The 20,011-nt window shown below is 38.6% G+C and overlaps 1 protein-coding gene and 1 long non-coding RNA gene across 17 annotated transcripts in view; one reads left to right on the forward strand and one right to left on the reverse strand.

Moving 5' to 3' along the window:
- The window catches only part of RBMS3 (RNA binding motif single stranded interacting protein 3), a 921,458-nt gene that overhangs the window by 728,539 nt on the left and 172,908 nt on the right, over window positions 1-20,011 (forward strand). The gene's annotated exons all lie outside the window — the stretch shown is intronic.
- On the reverse strand, window positions 11,669-12,251 carry LOC140686550 (uncharacterized). Its single transcript, XR_012060375.1, has 2 exons — window positions 12,172-12,251; window positions 11,669-11,975 (listed from the first exon to the last, which is right to left on the reverse strand). It is a non-coding gene; the product is annotated as an uncharacterized lncRNA (long non-coding RNA).

Genomic DNA, 20,011 nt, shown 5'->3' on the forward strand with positions numbered 1-20,011 from the left:
CCTCCACCAAATCACCAGTTTCCAAACTGTCAAGCATTTTACGTTTTTCTGACTTCCCCGAGCAACATGCTATGCTTGAGTTTCCCACGTTTCCAAATTTGTCTTTACATGCAGGATGGGTACTCACACGTCTACTGTTCAGAAATAGCCTCTCTAACTTTCTTAACACATCAAGACAAACCATGTAAATACTATCCTACTTAATGCCAACGGCACATCAAAAAAAAAAAAAAAAAGAAATCCCTGAAAGGCAAGACTCTTTTTCTCCAAGTCCGTTTGAAACCTCCTTATTCATTTTAAATATTTTATTGCATTAATTTTTCAAAGCAACAAAACAAACATTCATCAAGGGAAACCGAGCATGACCCCCTCCGACGGGCACATCTGTTGCTTTCCTGCGGCGTCCTTGGATAATTCATGTTCATACGTTTAAAGTATACACTTCATTAAAACGAGCCACTCTCATTTACATGGGAAATTTACATTGATGGGAACAGCAGTAAAAGCCGGCGGAAAGCTGACCCTGGGATTTTGTGATTTATGACTTGCTGCCTCTGTCCATTTGCCCCTACAAGGAAGGTGTAGAGGCATCTCCACGCCCACTGAGAGCTGTGGTTGTATCAGCAAGTCCGTGGAAAATGTCAGCCGGGATGTTCTGATGCCTTTTCCCCGTAGGCGACGTTCCTCGTGAATATCTTCAACACGATTTGTAGTCACGGCGTGTCCCCTCGCGCTCCCTCCGCTCCCATCACATAATAGATGCGCCAGGTACACTGAGTGACATCCAGGAATCGAAGCCCATGCGGAGAATACTAATCAGCTTTAGCTTCTGGAAAATTAATCAGCGTGAGCTCATCTCATGCAGCACAAGAAAAAAAGAATCTTCACTTTTATTCACTCCCTCTCCTTTTGAACTCTGTTAACTGATGATCTGATCTGAATGGTCAGAGGTGGGACGATATTTTTCATCATCATAGCATTTTCTCCCTCCCCCATCCCTCTGGTTTTGTGTTAAGCCTAGAAAAATTAAGATAAGGAAAGAAAGGAAAGGAAAACACAGTTCAGCAGTTAAAGACGCAGTGTTGGGTCTTCCCTTTCAAGGAACTTGCTTTCTGTATTTTTTAATTTAAAAAAAAAAAAACTGTCTCCTATAAGAGTAGCAAGTAAAGTTTCATGTGTATAGAATCCAAAGAGTAAAATAATTTATGAGCTGTTTTCTACATCCGACTTCATCACAATATTTGGCAGTTATCACTCTTCTGGTTCATTTGAAAAAAGACTGTACAGCATAAGATCATCAGATCTCAAGGATTATATATCAGAACTACACTACAACACAGATTTCTATAATAGTAATTAATCATAATGACACACTGCAAAACTCCCCTAATATAATTTTCTGAGGCACCAAAAGAATTTATAGACATTCAATACTGCCCAGTTTTCAGTAGGTAAAGTTAAAGTGCCAAAAAAAAAAAATGTTTTAATGATGGCTAGTTGACCCTTACTTTGTGGAAATTATACCTGGGGAATTTACCTGTTCTTCCACATCACTATATTTTGATCGTTTATAGGGTTTGTCATACTCTCCCAGCCCCTGGGACCCTTTGGTTAAGAGAACAGTGTCCTGGGGCTACCTCCCTAACATCTCCCTGTTCACCTGCTTACCTGTCCAACCCCTTTGCAACTCACCTATAACCAAAATAAAGAAAGAAATGGACTCTTATAGCCTTGGTCTTGAAAAATAGTGCAACCTGATAGGTATGCCATGAAGGAGACTAGAAGCCAGTTTTACATTATTTATTTAAAGCCAAATTCAAAACTGAAGCTTTAATGTAACTTACATGAACATGGTAATGAGATCTGGAGACCCCACTGTGTCTCATCTGCAATTCCACATCCCGCACTTGGAGGACCTTTGCTCTTAAACTCAATTTCCTGAATTCTTCTTTTAGATTGAAATTTGATGATGACCGTAAAGATGCTTCACAAAAAAACTCACAGGTACTAGATATGCAACATTATGCAGCATTATCTTTAATAGCAGCATAGAGGACTGCGCCTCCACCACCCCTCACCATAGTGTCAGGTGAATGGTTTCTATGGGGGGGAAGTCATGGGCAAAGATGTGCTGAAGGTGAAAGGTGCAACTGAGAGAAGCATCTGTCACCTTCGTGTGGTCTTCACAGTTTGCAAACTGATTGGCTGTCATGTCTTAGGCGAAAGGTTTATATGATTATGAAGAGAAACATGAGTAGGGATCGTAGTGTCTTAGAATATGTGTTTCATCAACATATTGACACAATTTCATGCATGTGCATATATGTGTATGTATATAATATAATGATCTCAAGCTACAGATAAATTGCCAATAAAGACCAAAGAGCATACTTTTAAACTGAAAGTTGGTGACATGGCACATTCTCAAGAAATGGTATTTACTGTAATTATTATCAAATGAGTAATTATTATTAAGAGTAGATGGCATTTAATGTGGCGATATTTGTACACATAAAGAGTGGACGGGGAGTTTATTCTTCTGTGTGTGTTTTTCTTCTAAACTAATTCTGATTGCTTATAGAAGCATGCAAGAGTCATTAGGGGATACCTGACTAACTCAATGCCATCAGCACAGATAAGGAAATTCGTATCCAGGTGATTCATTCGCCCTGGACCACCAGGTTGCATGTAAATCTCTTTGTGTTAGATTTGAGATAACCTGGTCTTTTTACCACTGCTCTCAGAAAAATAAAGCAAGGCTGAAGTTCTTTGTGTATCTGTTCTGGTGTTTTGCGGTGTTCATGTTGGATGTAAAACGAATTGAGAAGAAACTCTAACAGAAAAGATATTTACATAGATATCAATCTGGAAGCCGTTGGTTCACGGTCTGTTTTTGACTTGATTTGAGAAATTAACACAGGAAAACAGGATCACACAACAGGCCCGAATAATTTATTATTAGCTTTGCAATATACGGACATACATTCTATTTGGGTTAATGGTTTTTGAATACATGCCAAGTGATTCAGCGACCACCCAGAGCTTAGTAAATGGTAAAAGCGAAGCCTGTGTGTTTTAACAGTTCATCACAGAAGCTCTCCAAACTAGATAAACCATATGCCAATAACTGAGTCAAGGCTCCTGTTCATTACTCTTAAGAGATAGTAAACCCTGTGATACAGGGGCTGTACTTATAACACTCTGAGCTTTATGCGTTTTGTAAAATGCTTCTTTTTTCTTATTGTTTCTAGAAACTAGAGGCAGGCTATTGTTTTTTTTCATGGAGAGGCTTTATTTCTGATTTCTTCCAAGTCAAGAGCCACTTAATTTACTTACAGGAGGGAGCCGGCAATGAAACCTCAATTTGCATCACACCTTAAAGACATGCCAAGATGAGTCTGTGAGGTTTTTTCCCCTCATATATGAATGAAGACGCCAGTTGCTTTAACTAGTCTAATTAATTCTTGGCAAAGGCGTGTATCTTACTACAGGATATCACACTTTCTTGGCAAAGACGTGTGTGTGTGTGTGTGTGTGTGTGTGTGTATGTGTGTGTGAGAGTGATGTTCACGGCAAAATCCTGTTGAGATTTCCAGGGATACCTCCTGAATTAATTGAATGCTCTATTCTGAAACTGCTCGTAGGGTTAAGTCCTTTTCTTGATTACCTAGTCTGCGACTGGATTGTTGGATCTCTAAGTACATTAAAAATGGACAAATATAAAGAGATTTTTGTCCCCTCGTGTGTATTCAAACTTAGCTGAAGACTCTCTCCGTTTCACTTTAACTGCCCTCTAATGTCTGTTTTCAGCACAAATTTGTCTTTAAAATGTATGAGTAAGAATGACTTTGAGAGGGAGCCTGTTCTTTTTCATTCCGCAGTGTAATAGATTTTAAAAAACTGAAGCTTTAATTCATGAGCCATATTTCTCTTCTCAAAGATTTGGAAACCACACAAAATCAGAACCCCCCCCCCACCACCACCAAAAGAACCCAGGGAAAGAAACTGCACCTTATTTTATTTTATTTTATTTTATTTTTTAAGTGTTTGCATTTCTTTTTTTTTTTATGATTTCTTTTTTTGGGGGGTGGGGGGAAGTTATTAGGTTTATTTTAATTTTTTTTAACTTTTTTAATGGAGGTACTGGGGATTGAACCCAGGACCTCGTGCATGCTAAGCATGCACTCTATCACTGAGCTCTACCCGCCCCCTTAAGAAGCAGCACCATGTTTTAAAAGGGCAGCATTTATTTTTCAACCACTGGTTTCTTTCCTGTCATTTTGATATCCCTTGGTCACCGTGCAAGGGCTTCAGACCAGGCCAGTGACAAAGTTCTTCATCCATGTGCTCTCCTCTCGAAAAATCTCAGTCAATGAGGAAGAACCCAGGCACGGACAGTCTACGGTGACAGCCAGTCTGAAAGTCACACGGGGAAGTGCCGGACCATGGACGACATTCTGTGGGAGAGCTATCCTGCACATTCAGGATGGCCTTCCACTTTCTGTTGGCCAAACCAGCTGGCAGAGTCTGGGTGGATAATCAAGGAAGCCTGCCCAGTTGTTCAATCTGCTGGGTCATTCTCGTAGTAGTTTAAAGAGTTAACACAGAGTTCACAAGTAGATGTGGAAAATTATAGAGCAAGAGAGACTAGAGCGATCATGATGGCTTTGAACTTCACCATGTTTGTTTGCAGGATGCAGCCTGGAATAGCAGAGATCATTAATAGTTATTCAAGGTTAGTGTCAGATTTCTGGACCACAGTGTATTCTCTCCCACTTCATTCAGGTACAACATGAATTCTATTTCTTTTAGTCCCTACTGATTATTCTACTTTGAGTCCTGAATACTGATCAAGGAACTATATGCTTTTTAAGCCTATGGCTTTTCACATATTAAGTATTTGCAGTTTTTTTTTTCCTTCTTCCCCAAAAGGATTTGGATTCTCTTGCAATGCAATTGAAGTGGACTTGTTTTCCGAATTTATGAATATCTGAGTTGTGCACATCTGTATTCACTTTCCAAATGTCAAAATGCATCCATTTTGACTCTGTGCATTATTAAGCTGTCGATTGGGTGTATGTGAAAGTACATGCTTTAATTTGCTAATGGACAATGAAGCAGGGAAACCTTTAGAAGCAGAGAAACAAATGATGTCTTCCTTCCTTAAGAGGACGATGTTAAAGAGGGTCCAGAGGAGGGGGAAGGGGGCTACCGCACGTGTAATAAAATAGTAGGAACATAAAACTGTCAGCATCAAGATTGCTTTTTCATATCACACTGCGACAAAAATGCCACTGCCTCCCTAACTAAACCCCTCTCTTTTTCTGCCCTGCATACATCTAGCCTCTGGGATTCCTCAAATTCTTTTCAGAGTGAGGCAGGGAGCCTGTTACATTCTTAAACAAAATTAAATGAAATAAAATATTTAATATGATCTCTGCCAGACATAAAATCTTCCTGGGGGGTGAGTCTGTACTGTGTATTAAAATAATATGCGCAACCTATTGACCTTCCAATCCTGTATGGAGCATGGATGCATACAGATATTTGTGCAGATACTCACTGAGGTTTTTCTAGTAATATTAAAAGAAAAAAAAACTGATATCAGAATGCAAATGTCTTTCAACATGAAAATGATTTTTTAAAATTATTTATAAAAATTTACAATGTATGATGGAATACTATGCAGATACTTAAAAAAAAAGAGATAAAAAGAATAATATGACAATGTGATGACTTGTAAAGATGCTCCACAGTGTATAGATACCTGAACCAAGGTTTCAAGATCACCAGATATAGTTCAGTCCTACTATACAAATAATCACCCTATGAAGGTAGGAGTGTGTGTGTGTGTGTGTGTGTGTAATATTTGAATGTACTGGTTTGGGCAATGGGAAAAAATAAAACTTTCCCATGTTCAAAGTCTAATCCTTTTCTTCCTCTCCCCTACAGCTTAATTCCAAATTTCAGTTCTTGTTTATGCAAAAGCAGTTTTTTTTTTCCCCTAAACTTTTTAGTGTCACCAGAATTTGATTCAAAGCATACCACATACAACATTGATTCCATTTGTAAATATGGTGGGGGTGGTTAATTGTTCCAACTTGAGGTTACGGTGGAGTACAGGAATCCGTGGTTTGTGACCCTCACCTCTCACTTTCCTTCAAAGCACAGTTAACACATCACGACTTCGTTATCACCGCACTTCAGGATCGCACGCTAGCCAGGACCTTTGTTGTTGTGTGTTCCTTTTGTTAGCCTTGTCCGCAGATAATATTCATATTTTAATACCTCTGCCGCTAAGCGTCAAAGCCCCGTAACTTCTTTCGCCTTCCCCTCTTCCTGCTCTTGCTCACTGACCTTTTACAGATTTAATTATTTATACCCAATTTGGCTTCCCCTCTCTCTTTTTGCCTGCTAATGTATTGAGTGTGGAATTGATGTTGTCAATCGTGCAATGGAATATGCTCCAGGAAATCTCTCGCCTTCTAAAGCCAAGTGACAAATAAAAAGGAAAATGCCAAAGGCGTTTGCCATTTGAAGCACAGAGTGGTAAAATAAGATGCCTGGCTGAAGTTACGGGGTAACACGTTCCCTTTCCCCTGCAGGAAGCACTTCCACATAATACTGGAGCAGAACTTTTGATTCAACAAAGCACCCAAGCAGAAGGCCCATCCCCTAAGCCTGCGTCACTATAAGGCTGGGTTAAATAAGTGAATGTCTGGTTGACCCCACTTTTAATAAGTCATCAGGGTGAGGCTCATCCTGCTACCTCTCAGACTATCACTTAGACCTGTGCTACTATTTTGAGAAGGATTAAATTATAAAGGAAGAAAAGAATAAGAAAAGCGTGAGATAGGGATATCAGGGGAAAAAAATCAGGTTAGTGGATCAGATCAGACAACAAAAGGCTTGATAAATTATTGCTTTTAATTAAGGATAATAAATGTGAATTCGTGTTTTGAAAGCATTTAAAAAGAAGTATCAGTGCATTGGGTAATTGACAGTAGCAATTCTGACATTTTAATGAAGTAAAGACTATTTTTAAAAGGTAGTTTAAGAATTACTGCTGAATTCTGTGGAATAAACCATTAATTAAACGGTCAGTGAGGAAACACTGATTTCAAACGCTATTTGTTACACTGATGGAAAAGAACCTCAGTGCAGAGTCACCTCATTTTTCCTGAACTACGGAATGATGCAAAGATCTCATTTGCACCAATTTATTTTTATTTCCTAACAGTCAATGAAGAACATAAAATAAAACTTACAGGTCAGAAAAATAGTGTCTGGCCACTACCTCACACTTCAAAAGTTGAGTAGGATAATATTCAAAGAAAGAGAAAAATAAAGACCAAAACTTTGTTGGTGGACCATTGAAAGAAATGAGGAATTTACCTAAAAATCCTTTTTAAACTTTCAATGAATGTTCAGAAATTTACTAGCCTTATTTCTGCATAATATTTTTGGGTCATGGAAGGTATAGAATAAATTTATCTTTTTTTCACATGATGGATTTTTTTGTTTTGTTTTCTCCACACACGAAAAAAAAAATGTGTGTGAGAATGGCACTGATTTATCAGAAATGTTTACTTTTCCATTCCCACACCCTAACTTTGATGATTTTGCCTCTCATTTCTCCCAAGTTGGAAATCGAGGAATCAGTGTTTAAGGAATAGGTAACACAATATTAAATGTACATTTTTTTAAAAGCATTAAAGGCAATATATACTTAAATTCTCCTTTTTTAAAAAAAATATGGGTTTGGTTCTTTGGCTTTAGAGAACTTCATTTTTGTCATTTTACTGCCCTTATTACTGTATAAGTAATAAGAACATCTTGTAAAAATACCTACGTGTCGGGAGGGTACAGCTCAGGGGTAGAATGCGTGATCGGCATCCACAAGGTTCTGGGTTCCATCCCCAGCACCTTCTTCAAAATACATAAATAAAAAGACCTGATGACCCTACCACCACCAAAATAAAGTAAAACTTAAAAAAAAAATAGCTAGGTGTTAAATGTGTTTCATTTATCCACATGGGTACAGTGTACACGTATATGTGTGTTATACCAGCTTGCCTTTGTACATGCACGTGTGTGGCATGACTTTTTATTCTCAGATAAGATAATAAATCATTGATTTAGTCCTAGTAATATGGGTCTTTGACCATGTCAATAGTTCTGGCCAATTTTCACTACTAAAGTTAAACATTTATCTCTTATTCGATTGATTAAAGTTTTGTGGGTTTTTCCTTTTTTTTTTTTTTATTTAATAAAAGGCACCAGAGAAGCAGTTCATTTCAGAGCAGATATTTTCTGTTCTTCCCTGAGTGTCCTGCCTTCGCATAGATTTTTGAGGGGCTGGGAGAGGGCCCACTCTCTGGTCAGTCCTCATTCAAGTTTGTTAAATATGATGATTAATACAACGGACTGATAGTTCCTGCAGAGACAGGAATGTTAGGCTGAACTGCTTTCTAGTAAATGGAGACAAGAACTTTCAGGCGTTCTGGAGGGAGGAAACAGCCCATAAGGAACATCTGTTTAAAATCAAGATTCTATCCCTGCTCCCAGCCACTCCTTGGCTCTCTTCTTCCATTGGATGGACGTGTTCAGATTTGGTTTCACTTCACCTTACCGTAGTATTGACGTAGTGTATTAAGGAATTTGCTTATATTTTTATCCAGCAAACATCATTTTTAATTTGTTTATCAGAGTCAAATAAGCCATCCTGGTTAGAAATATAAAGGAACAGCATTGTTCCTTTATATTTAATAGAAGTACTTAGTTAATAGAAGTACTTCCTTTCTTCCTGATAATAATTAACACAGTGTTTTCTTATACAGGTAGTAATCCTGACAAGGTGATTTGGGTGGATAAGAACAAGAAATTGACAAGTAACGTGTCATTAGAGACAGGCGATCTCTTTAGTGCCAACAGTCTCTGGATCTCCATTTTATAATTCTTTTAGACCTCATTTAAAATTAAACTTTTCTAGGCTTCCCTTGTGTCGTCCTGAGAGCATTAGATACTTAGGTGTTATAGCAGGTTATTTCTGTTTTAAGTGAATGGTTGAAATGTTCAAAGAATCTTGGAGCTGTTTTGCATTTCATAAGTCTCTCTCCAGGTGATGTTTCAAATACACACACGTGTCCATATATATATGTGTGTGTGTGTGTGTGTACATAAAACATTTTATTCTCAGAGCAGGCAATGATAAGGATTAAAGTGAGCAAATTAATATTTCCTCGGAAGTTACTGTTCGTTCAGAAGACCATGTTGCACTCCACCGAGATTCAAAATTGGTATCTCCTCTTCCATCTTTTGTGAAGCAGTTTCCAGGGCAGCGTTAGAGGTTAGCGATCACTGGTGTTATTTTAGGAAGAGAGACCATCAATACACAGCCCCATTACTGTGCCTCCCTATAGGACACAGTTTCAGAATGCATGTTTCCTTGAAAACTCCAAGTGGCTATTTGAGAAGTAGGTCTGCCTAGTTGCCAGTCTCAAATTACAGCAAGATGACCTTCAGGCCTGGGAAATAAGACCCTAACGTTATAGTTTTTAAAATTCTCTTAAAATATGAAAACAAATATATGTATATATAAACATGACTGGGACATGATGCTGACACATTGTAACTAATAGTACTTCAATAAAAAATTAATTAATTAATTTAATTACATGTTAAAAATTCTCTTTTATTTACATAATTCTTACTGTAAGAAATTAAAGTACTCAGAAATATGTGTAATCAAATATATACCGAGCAATTTTCTATGCCAAATCAAGCACATAGATTTGAATTATAAATAGAAATATTTTATAATTTTTTGGCAGCTTAATGTTTTTTTATTGAATTATAGTCAGTTTACAATGTTATATCAATTTCTGGTATGTGGCACAGTGTCTCATTCATACATATACATACATACATTCCTTTTCATATTCTTTTTCATGATAAGTTACTACCAGATATTGAATATAGCTCCCTGTGCTGTACAGTAGGACCCTGTTGTTTATCTGTTTTATACATAGCAGTTAGTATCTGCAAATCTTGAACTCCCAACTTATCCCTTCCCACCCTATTCCCTCACTGGTAACCATAAGTTTGTTTTCTATGTCTGTGAGCCTGCTTCTGTTTTCTACATAAGTTCATTCATGTCTTTTTATTTCCACATCTGAGTGATATCATGTAGTATTTTTCTTTCTCTTTCTGCCTTACTTCACTTAGAATGAAGTCCAGTTCCATCCATGTTGCTGCAAATGGCATTATTTTATTCTTTTTCATGGCTGAGTAGTATTCCTGTGTGTGTGTGTGTGTGTGTGTGTGTGTGTGTGTGTGTGTGTGTGTGTACACACACCACACCTTCTTTATCCAGTCATCTGTCGATGGACATTTAGGTTGCTTCTACGTCTTGGCTATTGTAAACAGCAAGCAGCCTGCCTGCACTCTGTTTCCCATATGTGCCCAAACCCGGAGACCACCTGCCTCCACTGCCCGGCAGCAAGTGTCATTTAGAGTCTTCTCGCTTTATGGTGACGTCTAGTTAGAATTTGAAGGCAACTTATTTAATCCCTCTCAGTCTCCATTTGTTCTTTGTTACAATGGGGTTAAAATTTAAAAGGAAGATGGGGTGTTGTAAGGATTAAATGAGATGATGTATTAGCTATTACTGTAGCAAATACTTGGGTTCCCTGCCATAACTCAGGAGAAGTCAACTGGGGTTCTGTCCTAGTCTAGCATGGTCAGGGTGCAGGGTACGGGGGTTAGTACCCTGCATGGGCTAGTAACCCATGCCCACGTTCAGGAATTTAGGTCTCTTCCATCATATGGCTTGGCCATTTTTAGTGCCTTTAGTCCTGCCCTGTGTCCTCTTCTTTCCAGTTAGCAGGCAAAGGAAGAGAGAAAGCACTGAGGACTGCCTGAGTAGCAAACCCAAAAGCCATTTCGCAAACCCACGTGTTTCACTGGACAGAGCCCCGTCGTATGACTCAATCCCTTAGATGCAGAAGGGCAGAGAGATGTAATCTGTTTGTGTGCCCAGGAGAAAGAGAACACAGATGTTGGTGATCATTTCAGCATGCCTCTGCTGTGATTATCATTTGGTATAAAATCAACATATTTTTGTTAATTGGCACAACCTCTAAGCATTCCTTTGTCAGTCATTTGCTTTGTTGAAGTCGAACACAGTCGAGCCCAGAAATCAAAGTGCTTTTTTTTTTTTTTTGCTGTGATTGAAAACAGTTTAATACAAAGATAGGATTGTGAATGCTCATCATTTACAGTTCTTTTCATTTTGAACCAGAAAAAGAACCTTTCAAAATAGTAATTTCCAAAACAAATTTCTTCTGTCTAGCACAGAGAACTATATTCAATATCTTGTAATAACCTTTAATGAAAAAGAATATGAAAATGAATATACGTATATATATGCATGGCTGGGACACTGTGCTGTACACCAGAAATTGACACACTGTAACTGACTGTACTTCAATAAAAAAGAGTGACAGCTGCAGGGTTGTTTTTTTTTTTTATAAGTCATTTCCATTCCCCCAAAACTGTTGTGAGTCATAGTAATTGGCACAGACTACATATGTCATGTTTGGTCCCAATTGGCACCTCAATAGATAGATTTTTAAAAATAAGTGGAAAATGAAGCAGAGATCAAATATCTCTTATTAGCCATCTTTTTTTATTACTCTTCATTTTTTGGAACTAAAATGTGTTGCATTTAACAATTTTTAAGAGGCACATTTTCAAAGACACAAATTCAATTTAATCATTGTGTGTTCTGTTAGCTTTTCATTATTTCTGATTGAATCTAAAAATAGAGATCAGCATGCATTTGGGAAGGAAAACTTCAGGAACAAGAAATGCTTTTGGACAGCATACTTAATATAGGAAAGTAGGTTTATGGATACAGTGTCGTCCTTCATTTTGGGAGATGATATCCCGGTGAGAGCTATGTCTATGTGGGCCTATGGGGGAAAAAAGAAGAAACCATTTGAAATTATTTTTTTTAAAGAAATAGAATATTAAAAGAAATCAAGTCATTGTAGGTGCAACAGTCTACTTCAGTACTGCTCCCGGAGTCAGTATATTACTGAACCACCCATACAGCTGTCCATCCATCCATCCATCCATCCATCTGTGTAGCAAAGATACATCGCACACCTGCTGTAAGTCGGGCTCTGTTACGTCGGATCTTTTTACAGCACGTTTTCCTTAATACTAGGTTCGATGTTTCAGCAACCTTCTGATCCAGTCTTATATAGAGAGATGGTAAATGGATACAGATATAGTGAGAAAGAAATATAATTAATTAGTGTTAAATTAGATAGACGTGTGCTGTCTTAATATGAAAGCTCATTGAAGATTTAGTTCTGTATTTTTCATGGCAATCGTAATAACTACTAAATTACTCCCCAGAGAAGCTGGATCCATCTTGTCCATCACTATACCGTATAAAATATTATTTACACAGTAGATTTTACTCTCCTTTTCTTAAGTTACCAGCTTAATTTTTTTTTCTCATTTAATGGGTAAAATAGAATTCTCTTTTAAATTTTTTTTCAATAATTGTGAGGATGAATTTTTTTTTTACATCTTTTATCCACATGTATTTTTTTTTTTTTGGTAAATTTTCTCTTATTAATGTATCAGCTTTTCTAGTTGAACTTTGATACTACTTAACCTCTGATAGTAGAATTTCTCAATAATTAAGGCTTACGTTTTGATGTCATCTATGCACTTAAGAAAGTTTTGCTGATGATAATGTATAAACATAAATGCTTTCAAAACTGTAAATAATACTTAACTTACTTGACTTTCTTCACAGACATTGGATGGGATAAGCAAAACACGACTTACTATGCTGCAATAACCAAACATACCATAAATATTGATTAATTTCTTCATAAATCCAAATCTGATTAATAAAATAATTGTCAGTTTGCCTTTTATTGGCTTGCCATTCCCCCCAAAACATATACTAGATTCCCTTAGTTGGCCTCCTGCTAAATAAGCTGAAATTCATTATTTTTGATTTAGCAGATCAAAAAAACAAATGTGTTTCTTCATAGTAGCTGCCTCTGCCTTTCTCAAAATTGTGTGTTTTTACTGTCAGAAACTTACATAACCAGAATGCAAAGTAGTGCTATTGAAATTAAAATTGGATTGAACGTTTCTGAAAAAATAATTTTCTAAAAGCAAGAAATGTTAGTGAAATAAAACAAGAAATGTGTTTCATTGTCACCCAGCAAGAGGGAAAAGACATCAGCGGCTTGCACCTCGATTGATGGCATTGAGTCAGACAGATATCAAGCATCTAGTCTTGTCTCCTTGTCCAGAAAGAACCTTTACCTCCTCTGACGTAGAATGTCTTCTGCCATCGCAGGTTTTTATCTTCTACCACATCCCCATCGTCATGCAAAGCAGGAGTCAGCAAACTTATATTCAAAGGGCCGGAGAGTAAATATTTTAGGCTTTGTGGGTCATAAATTCTCTGTGTGACTTCTCAACCCTTCCTGTAGACAAATTTGAAATGAATGGACATAGCTGTGTTGCAACAAAACTTCATCTTAGAAACTGGTGGCAGCCCGGACTCACCCTCAGGTCACAGGTGGTCAGCTCTGGGGATGTAGTGTTAACCAGAGCATTTTTACAATTTTTGAGTAGCATCAAAATAGATTTGGGCATTTTTTTTTTTTTACCCTGAACATCACAGTTTGGAGATCTATGTTTGTTGGTAAATATGGACCTCATTCACTCATTTAACGTGCTGTGTGAAATTGTTGATCTAGTCTTAATGATGGGCAGTCTTTTTTTTTCTTTTTTTTTTTTTTTTCCAGTTTTCTCACTTCTGTCATCAGTGCTGCAATGGTCATTCCTCAACTTCTCTTCTGTGTGTATGCAAATCTTTCCATGGTTCTGCATCAATATTCAGAGGCTTATCAGACTCTGTGTCTAAGTTAGCAACTCAAAAGACATGTTCTGGTAGATGGGAGAGTGAAAAGTAGAGACCAGTGAATTTTTCTGGTGAATCTGGACAGAACCAAAGGGTTGAGGCCATTCTCTTTCTTTTTATGTGTACCCTTCATATTAAATATTACGTGAAGGAAATGGTAAATTTAAACACTGTAGTTTGTATATTTAATCAGGACACAAGGGCTTTTTTTAAGGTAAAAATCTGAATCCTTTTCTGGTTGAAAAACAGAGACCTTTCCTGCAGAAGAATTTGATAGTTTCCGTGGTCATATTTGCAGTGGTCAATCATGCAACATTTTAACTTCGCATAACTGATTTTTTGTCCCCCACTGGTGTTCAGATCAGCTAATTGAAAAGAGAGAATTTTATTTAAAATACAGCTATTCATAAACACAGAATATACCTTTTTTCTTTTGCCCTAAAATACTCCGTCACCAGTTAGGTTTGGGTCTGCAGGATTACATCATTACCACGCTCTGCCTATAATTCAAATAAACTAGTACTGGATTACACAGTGGGAAGTGGTACGGTCTAAACTAATTAATGCACATGGTGCTACAGAATTTTAAGAGCACAGGAGGGTCTCCCTCCAGCTAGCTCTCTTCTCCAGAGGCAGCCAGTATTACAAGATTCCTCAGTCCTCTTCCCAGATATTCAGTGCCTGTAATAGACTAGCTTGCCATAGAAATACACATGCCAAATGCATGTTCCTTTCCCCCCTTACTGTTTTCCTGCCAACATAAAATCTGTTAGCCAAACAGCCAACAATACTTTTAATCATTGGCAGATATTTTTAGACTAAGTTTTCCTGAAATACAAGCATTGAGGCACAATTTGATTTTCTTCTCATTTTTTTCCCCTAAAATTTGACTTAGATTTTGAAAACTTTTTTCATTCCTTTTCTGTAACTTTTGCTATCTCCAGGTGTCCTCGAATTCTGTATTTCTCTCTTTAATTCACCACCGTGAACTCTCTCTTGCGTAAGATCCTGGGCCTCCTGGTTATTTCAGTTCTTGTTTCAAATTTGTTTCTATACCTGGAAATGGTCTACAAAGCTTATTGTAATTGAGGTTGCGTACATGAACCGAGCACACGACAGGACAATGCCTAAATCTGCAAAGGAAAACTAACAAGCACCGACAAAGAAGGCAGATGTATTTAGACACTGTTTCTACTTTCAGCTACCTCATGTTTTCATTATTCTCTGATAAACTACCTAGCAGAGTGTACAACTTTTTCTTTTTTTAAAATACTGTTGAAGCAAGATATTAGGGTAGCTTCCTATAGAATGAGTCTCTGGAAAGTAGAGCAAAACGATTTCAAGAGAAAGTCTTAACAAGAAGAACACTTTGTAACTGAAAAGCTGAAAAGCAGGCTGGCAACCAAGCCTCATTCTAAGATTTTAATGGCAGAGTCACAGAAGTAAGGATGTTGGCCGTTATCATTAAGTTCTTGCCTTTTTTCCTTTCTTTCTTTCTCTGCTCTCTTTCCTTCTTTCTTTCTGCCTCTGGCCACATCAGACTTTGATAAACGTGTATCTTTTTTCTTTTTCATTAGGAAATAGAAACCTGAAAGCAAGTGATCGGGAATATAGTGGCTGGATGGGGTTTTTTTGTTGTTTCTTGGTTTTGTTTTTTTTTTTTTTTCCAAAACTTCGTTACTTCTCGAGGACATTATTCCCCGACTAGATGTTCATTCATGAGACATTAATTCAAACTCAAATGTATGATTGTCCTTTTACAAACGGCACAAAAGCGATAGTCCGTAAGCTTTCTTGGGTGCATTGTGCCCGGCTGCTAGGCGCTTTTTTTTTTTTTTCCATTCATCAGGGGCATCCGGTGTCGTTTGCTACTTCCTGAGTCTGAGGGTATCAGCAAATGTTGGAGAGGTTTCTTCCCCCCGCCCTTCAGACTCACGAATGCCTAATTTTAAACAAACTATTTCTGCCACTTTCCCAGTTTAATCTCTGTTGCCATGATTAAGTAGTCCAAACATTCTTCAATGACGTCTGTTGCTTTGGAATTTAAAAGTAAATTGCTTCTGGGGAAAACAAATCAAACTTGCATTCCCGACCTACAGAAAGTGCATTAAAACATATTACGCTGCACTTTCTTGGTGGAATAAATTGAGAGTCGCAGCAATGTTTCTTCGTGCAATGTCAGATTCTGAGACACTTTGATTAATTTTGGCTTTAGATTGAGTTTCTCGCCGACACTCAGCTCTCCCTTTGATGTGTCTACATTTTTCAGTATATATCCAATGACAATTTATGCCATAAATTATTGGCTTTGGGGCCAAAAACTCAGAGTAGGAAGGTAAAGCAATATACTGGAGAGAGTGCATGGAGGAGGTACGGCTTGGATTTGATTCCTGTAGCTGATTTGCTGTGTGACTTTGGGCAAACCCTGCGACCTTAGTGGCCCTTTGTTTGTGCCACTATTCCTGCCTACCTGTGATGGTGTCCTGGCTGCCATATTACATTTGAGATATCTACCTGGTGCAAGGTGCTAGGGTCGGTGGCAAGAAATACTCCAAAATCCTCCAGTATCTCAGAGGCAACCTTCATGCCTTCTTTGAAAGTGTTAGACAGGACAGTTTAGTAATGTGTGGTTCCTAGAGGAGTCCGTTATGTTTTGTTGATTAATTCGAGAAGGTAAACATCTCGGTTTTTCTTCAACGAACAAAGAGTGAATGTTTCCGTTTTAAATTCACATTAGAAGTTGGATTACAGAGGGAGGGTGGAGCTCAGTGGTAGAGCGCGTGCTTAGCATGCACAGGGTCCTGGGTTCAATCCCCAGTCCCTCCACTTAAAAATAAATGAAAAAAAAAAGTTGTGTTACAGCTTAACTTGAAAAAGTTCTCTTTATTAAAATATTATATGTGTGCATATTATAAATAGCTTGGTATATTTCCGCAAAGTAAACAGTCATTGCAACCAACAGCCACACCAGTGAGCAAAATGTTACCGGTTCTCCAGATGCCCCCCGCCCCGTGTTCTCTCCGCATCCACACCCCTCCACCCACGAAGGATAACCACCGCCCTAACTTCTAATGCAGTAGATGAGTTTTACCTGATTTTTGTACGTTATGTCAGTGGAGCTTACAATCAATCCATATTCTTTTGTGTCTAACATTTTACTCAAAAATGTTTGTGAGATTCACCTATGCTATTCCCTGTCGATGGAGATTATTTATTATTTTTGTTGCATAGTGTCCCTTTTTTCTTTATGAGGGGAAGGTAATTAGCTTTATTTATTTATTAATATTTGGAGGAGGTACTGGGGATTGAACCCAGGACCTCACGCATGCTAGGCATGTGCTCTACCACTTGAGCTGTACCCTCTCCCCCGTTGCATAGTATCCTTTTGAGTGAATATGTCACAATTTATTTACCCATTCTTACGTGGACAGGCATTTTGGTTGTTTCTGACTCTTGCCCATCACTGGCTGGGCCACCGTGAACCTCCTAGGCTACCACAGTCCAGCAGGACCGCCTACAATGATAGGAATGTCTTCTACAAAGGGAGGGTATTTCGCAGGGGTAGAGCGCCTGCTTTGCATGCACGAGGTCCTGGGTTCAATCCCTGGTACTTCCACTAAGAAATAAATAAATTAAATAAACAAAAACAAACTTAATTACCCCCTCCCCACAAAAAGAAATGTCTTCTGTCTACAGATATCCAATATGGTGGCACTAGCCACATGTGGCTATTGAACTCTTGAAAGGTGGCTAGTGTGGCTGAGGAAATAAACTCTAAATTTTAGCTAATTTTAATTAATTTAAATGTCACATTTGGCTAGTGGCTACCATATTGGGTAGCTCAGTTCTAGAACATGCCTTTAGGTAAATGCATGTGTGCCTTTCTGTTGAGAAGTATTTCTGTTAGAGCTAGGAGTAGAGTTGCTTAGTTGTACAGTAGCCAAACGTTCAAGTTTTGTATTTTTTCCACCGGTAGTGTTCAGATGACCCTGTTTACCTTCCCAGCAATGTATGAGAGTTCCAGTTTCTCCACACCCTTGATAACATTTGGTGCTATCTATTTAAAAATAAAACAACCATTAATGGCTTGACTTTTGTAGCTGCCTACAGTCTTCCCACGTCTATTCCTGGCTCGAACCAATGTAGTCTTCACAAAAGAGTCAGATCTTAAAAATCAATTCATGATGACTCCTGGCTTTAAACCTGTCACCACCTTCCCAGTGTATTTCCAAGAAAAGCCAGATTCATATCAAAGTGCCGTGGCCCTGGTTACTTCCCCAGGACTAGAACTTTCCACCCTCCTCCAGGCCTGTTATACTGTGGGTCCGTGAACGCTCTGTGGTTCATCAAATGAACCGATCTCTCTCTTTGCCTTTTAAACTTGGTAGTGTACCCCTTCCTGCCTGGAAAGCTATTCCTCCTTCCCCTTCCCAGCCTTTCCTGGCTCTACTTTGTCGGCTGTGTTCACGTGAGCACCAATCTCCCTCAAGTCTCAATTTCAGTGTCACCCCTTTTAGTGGTGCCCGCCCTCCCCGACCATCTGTCTGTACAGGCCCTCCCCTTTTAGGCTGTAACAGTTCGTCTGGTTTGTTTCTTTCTCAAATACTACCACCACTTACGGTCATTCATTGGGTTGTGTTTCCTTGTCTTACACGTTTCTCCCTCTCACCCCACTGAATTACAGTGTCCAGATCCTAAGCCCCCAGAACCTGTGGAGATGTTATGCTGTGTTGCTGTGTGGCAAAGCGGAATCTAGGTTGCTAATCAGCTGGTCTTAAATATGGGAATTACCCTGGATTATCTGTGTTGGCCCAGTGTAATCACAAGGGTTCTGAAAAGTGGGAGAGGAAGGCAAAAGAGTAGTCAGAGTGATGTGTTATGAGAAGCGCTTGACCCAGCGTTGCTGGCTTTGACCATGGAGGAATGGGGCCAAGAGCTGAGGGATGTGGGTGACCTTGAGGAATGTGAGTGACCTCTAGAAAGCAAAGAGGGCAAGGGAGTGGATTCTCCCCTAGATCCCTCAGAAGAGAATGTAACCCTGGTGATAGCAGAATTTTAGCCAAGTGAGACCCATGTCGGCATCTTAACCTACAGAACCATTAGTTAATAGATCTGTATTGGCTGAAGCCACCAAGTTTATAGACTTGTTACACCAATAGAAAATTAATACAGTAGCTAACTAGAATATGTAAAGTTAAAAGGGAAAATGGTACGAGAGTGGAATACATAATGAGGAAGGCATACTTACAGATGGAATGAACAGAGAAGTTTTCAGGAAAGAAACCTACCTGATGGGGCACGAACCATGAGCTGGATTTACTCTTGTAGAGATTATAGAAAAGAGCTTTTCAAGCCGGAGATAGTGTGTGTGCAATAATCAGGCAGGAGGACCCATGAAATGTTCGGGTGAACGACAGCTGCTGAAGACTCATGGCTTGTGTTGCTTAAACTTGCGTCTTAACTAATGGTATTATTGCAAATTCCAATATCCATGGTAATAACTCAAATTCAAGCTCATCAGATAGGCATCTAGTCTCTGAGACGGACACCATCCATATACCTCATTGAGAAGCCAGTTGGGGTCTTGATGGCCAAAGTGACTGATACCAAAATGAAAGCAAAACACTCAGCCTTTGAAAATTCCCAGGAGCAGTGTAATAAGAGAGTTTAAGAACATGCACAAGAAAACAAGAAGAAATGCTTGATGTTTACCGTGTAAGAGACACAGTGTTTTCTGAGCCCTGTGTTATTTCATCCTCAAACCGCCATGAAACAGAGACTATTCTTAATCCCACCTACAAACCAATACCAGTATTTAATCTTAGACCAGTTAAGCAAATGGCCCAAGGTCTTGCAGGTGCTAGGTGGCGGAGTTGAGATTTGAACCGGTGCTATATGATTTTGGAAGGCACATTCTTAACCCGTTAATATCTCTCGCGTGTGACAAATTAAAAATGAATGATGACACAGTTTATCTTAATTTAAACAACAGGTTAAAGACTCTGGGGCAATGGAGAAGGGCTTTAGTTCACTGTCTTCCAATTGACT

Source organism: Vicugna pacos, chromosome 17 (assembly GCF_048564905.1).
Source record: "Vicugna pacos chromosome 17, VicPac4, whole genome shotgun sequence".
NCBI lineage: Eukaryota > Metazoa > Chordata > Mammalia > Artiodactyla > Camelidae > Vicugna > Vicugna pacos.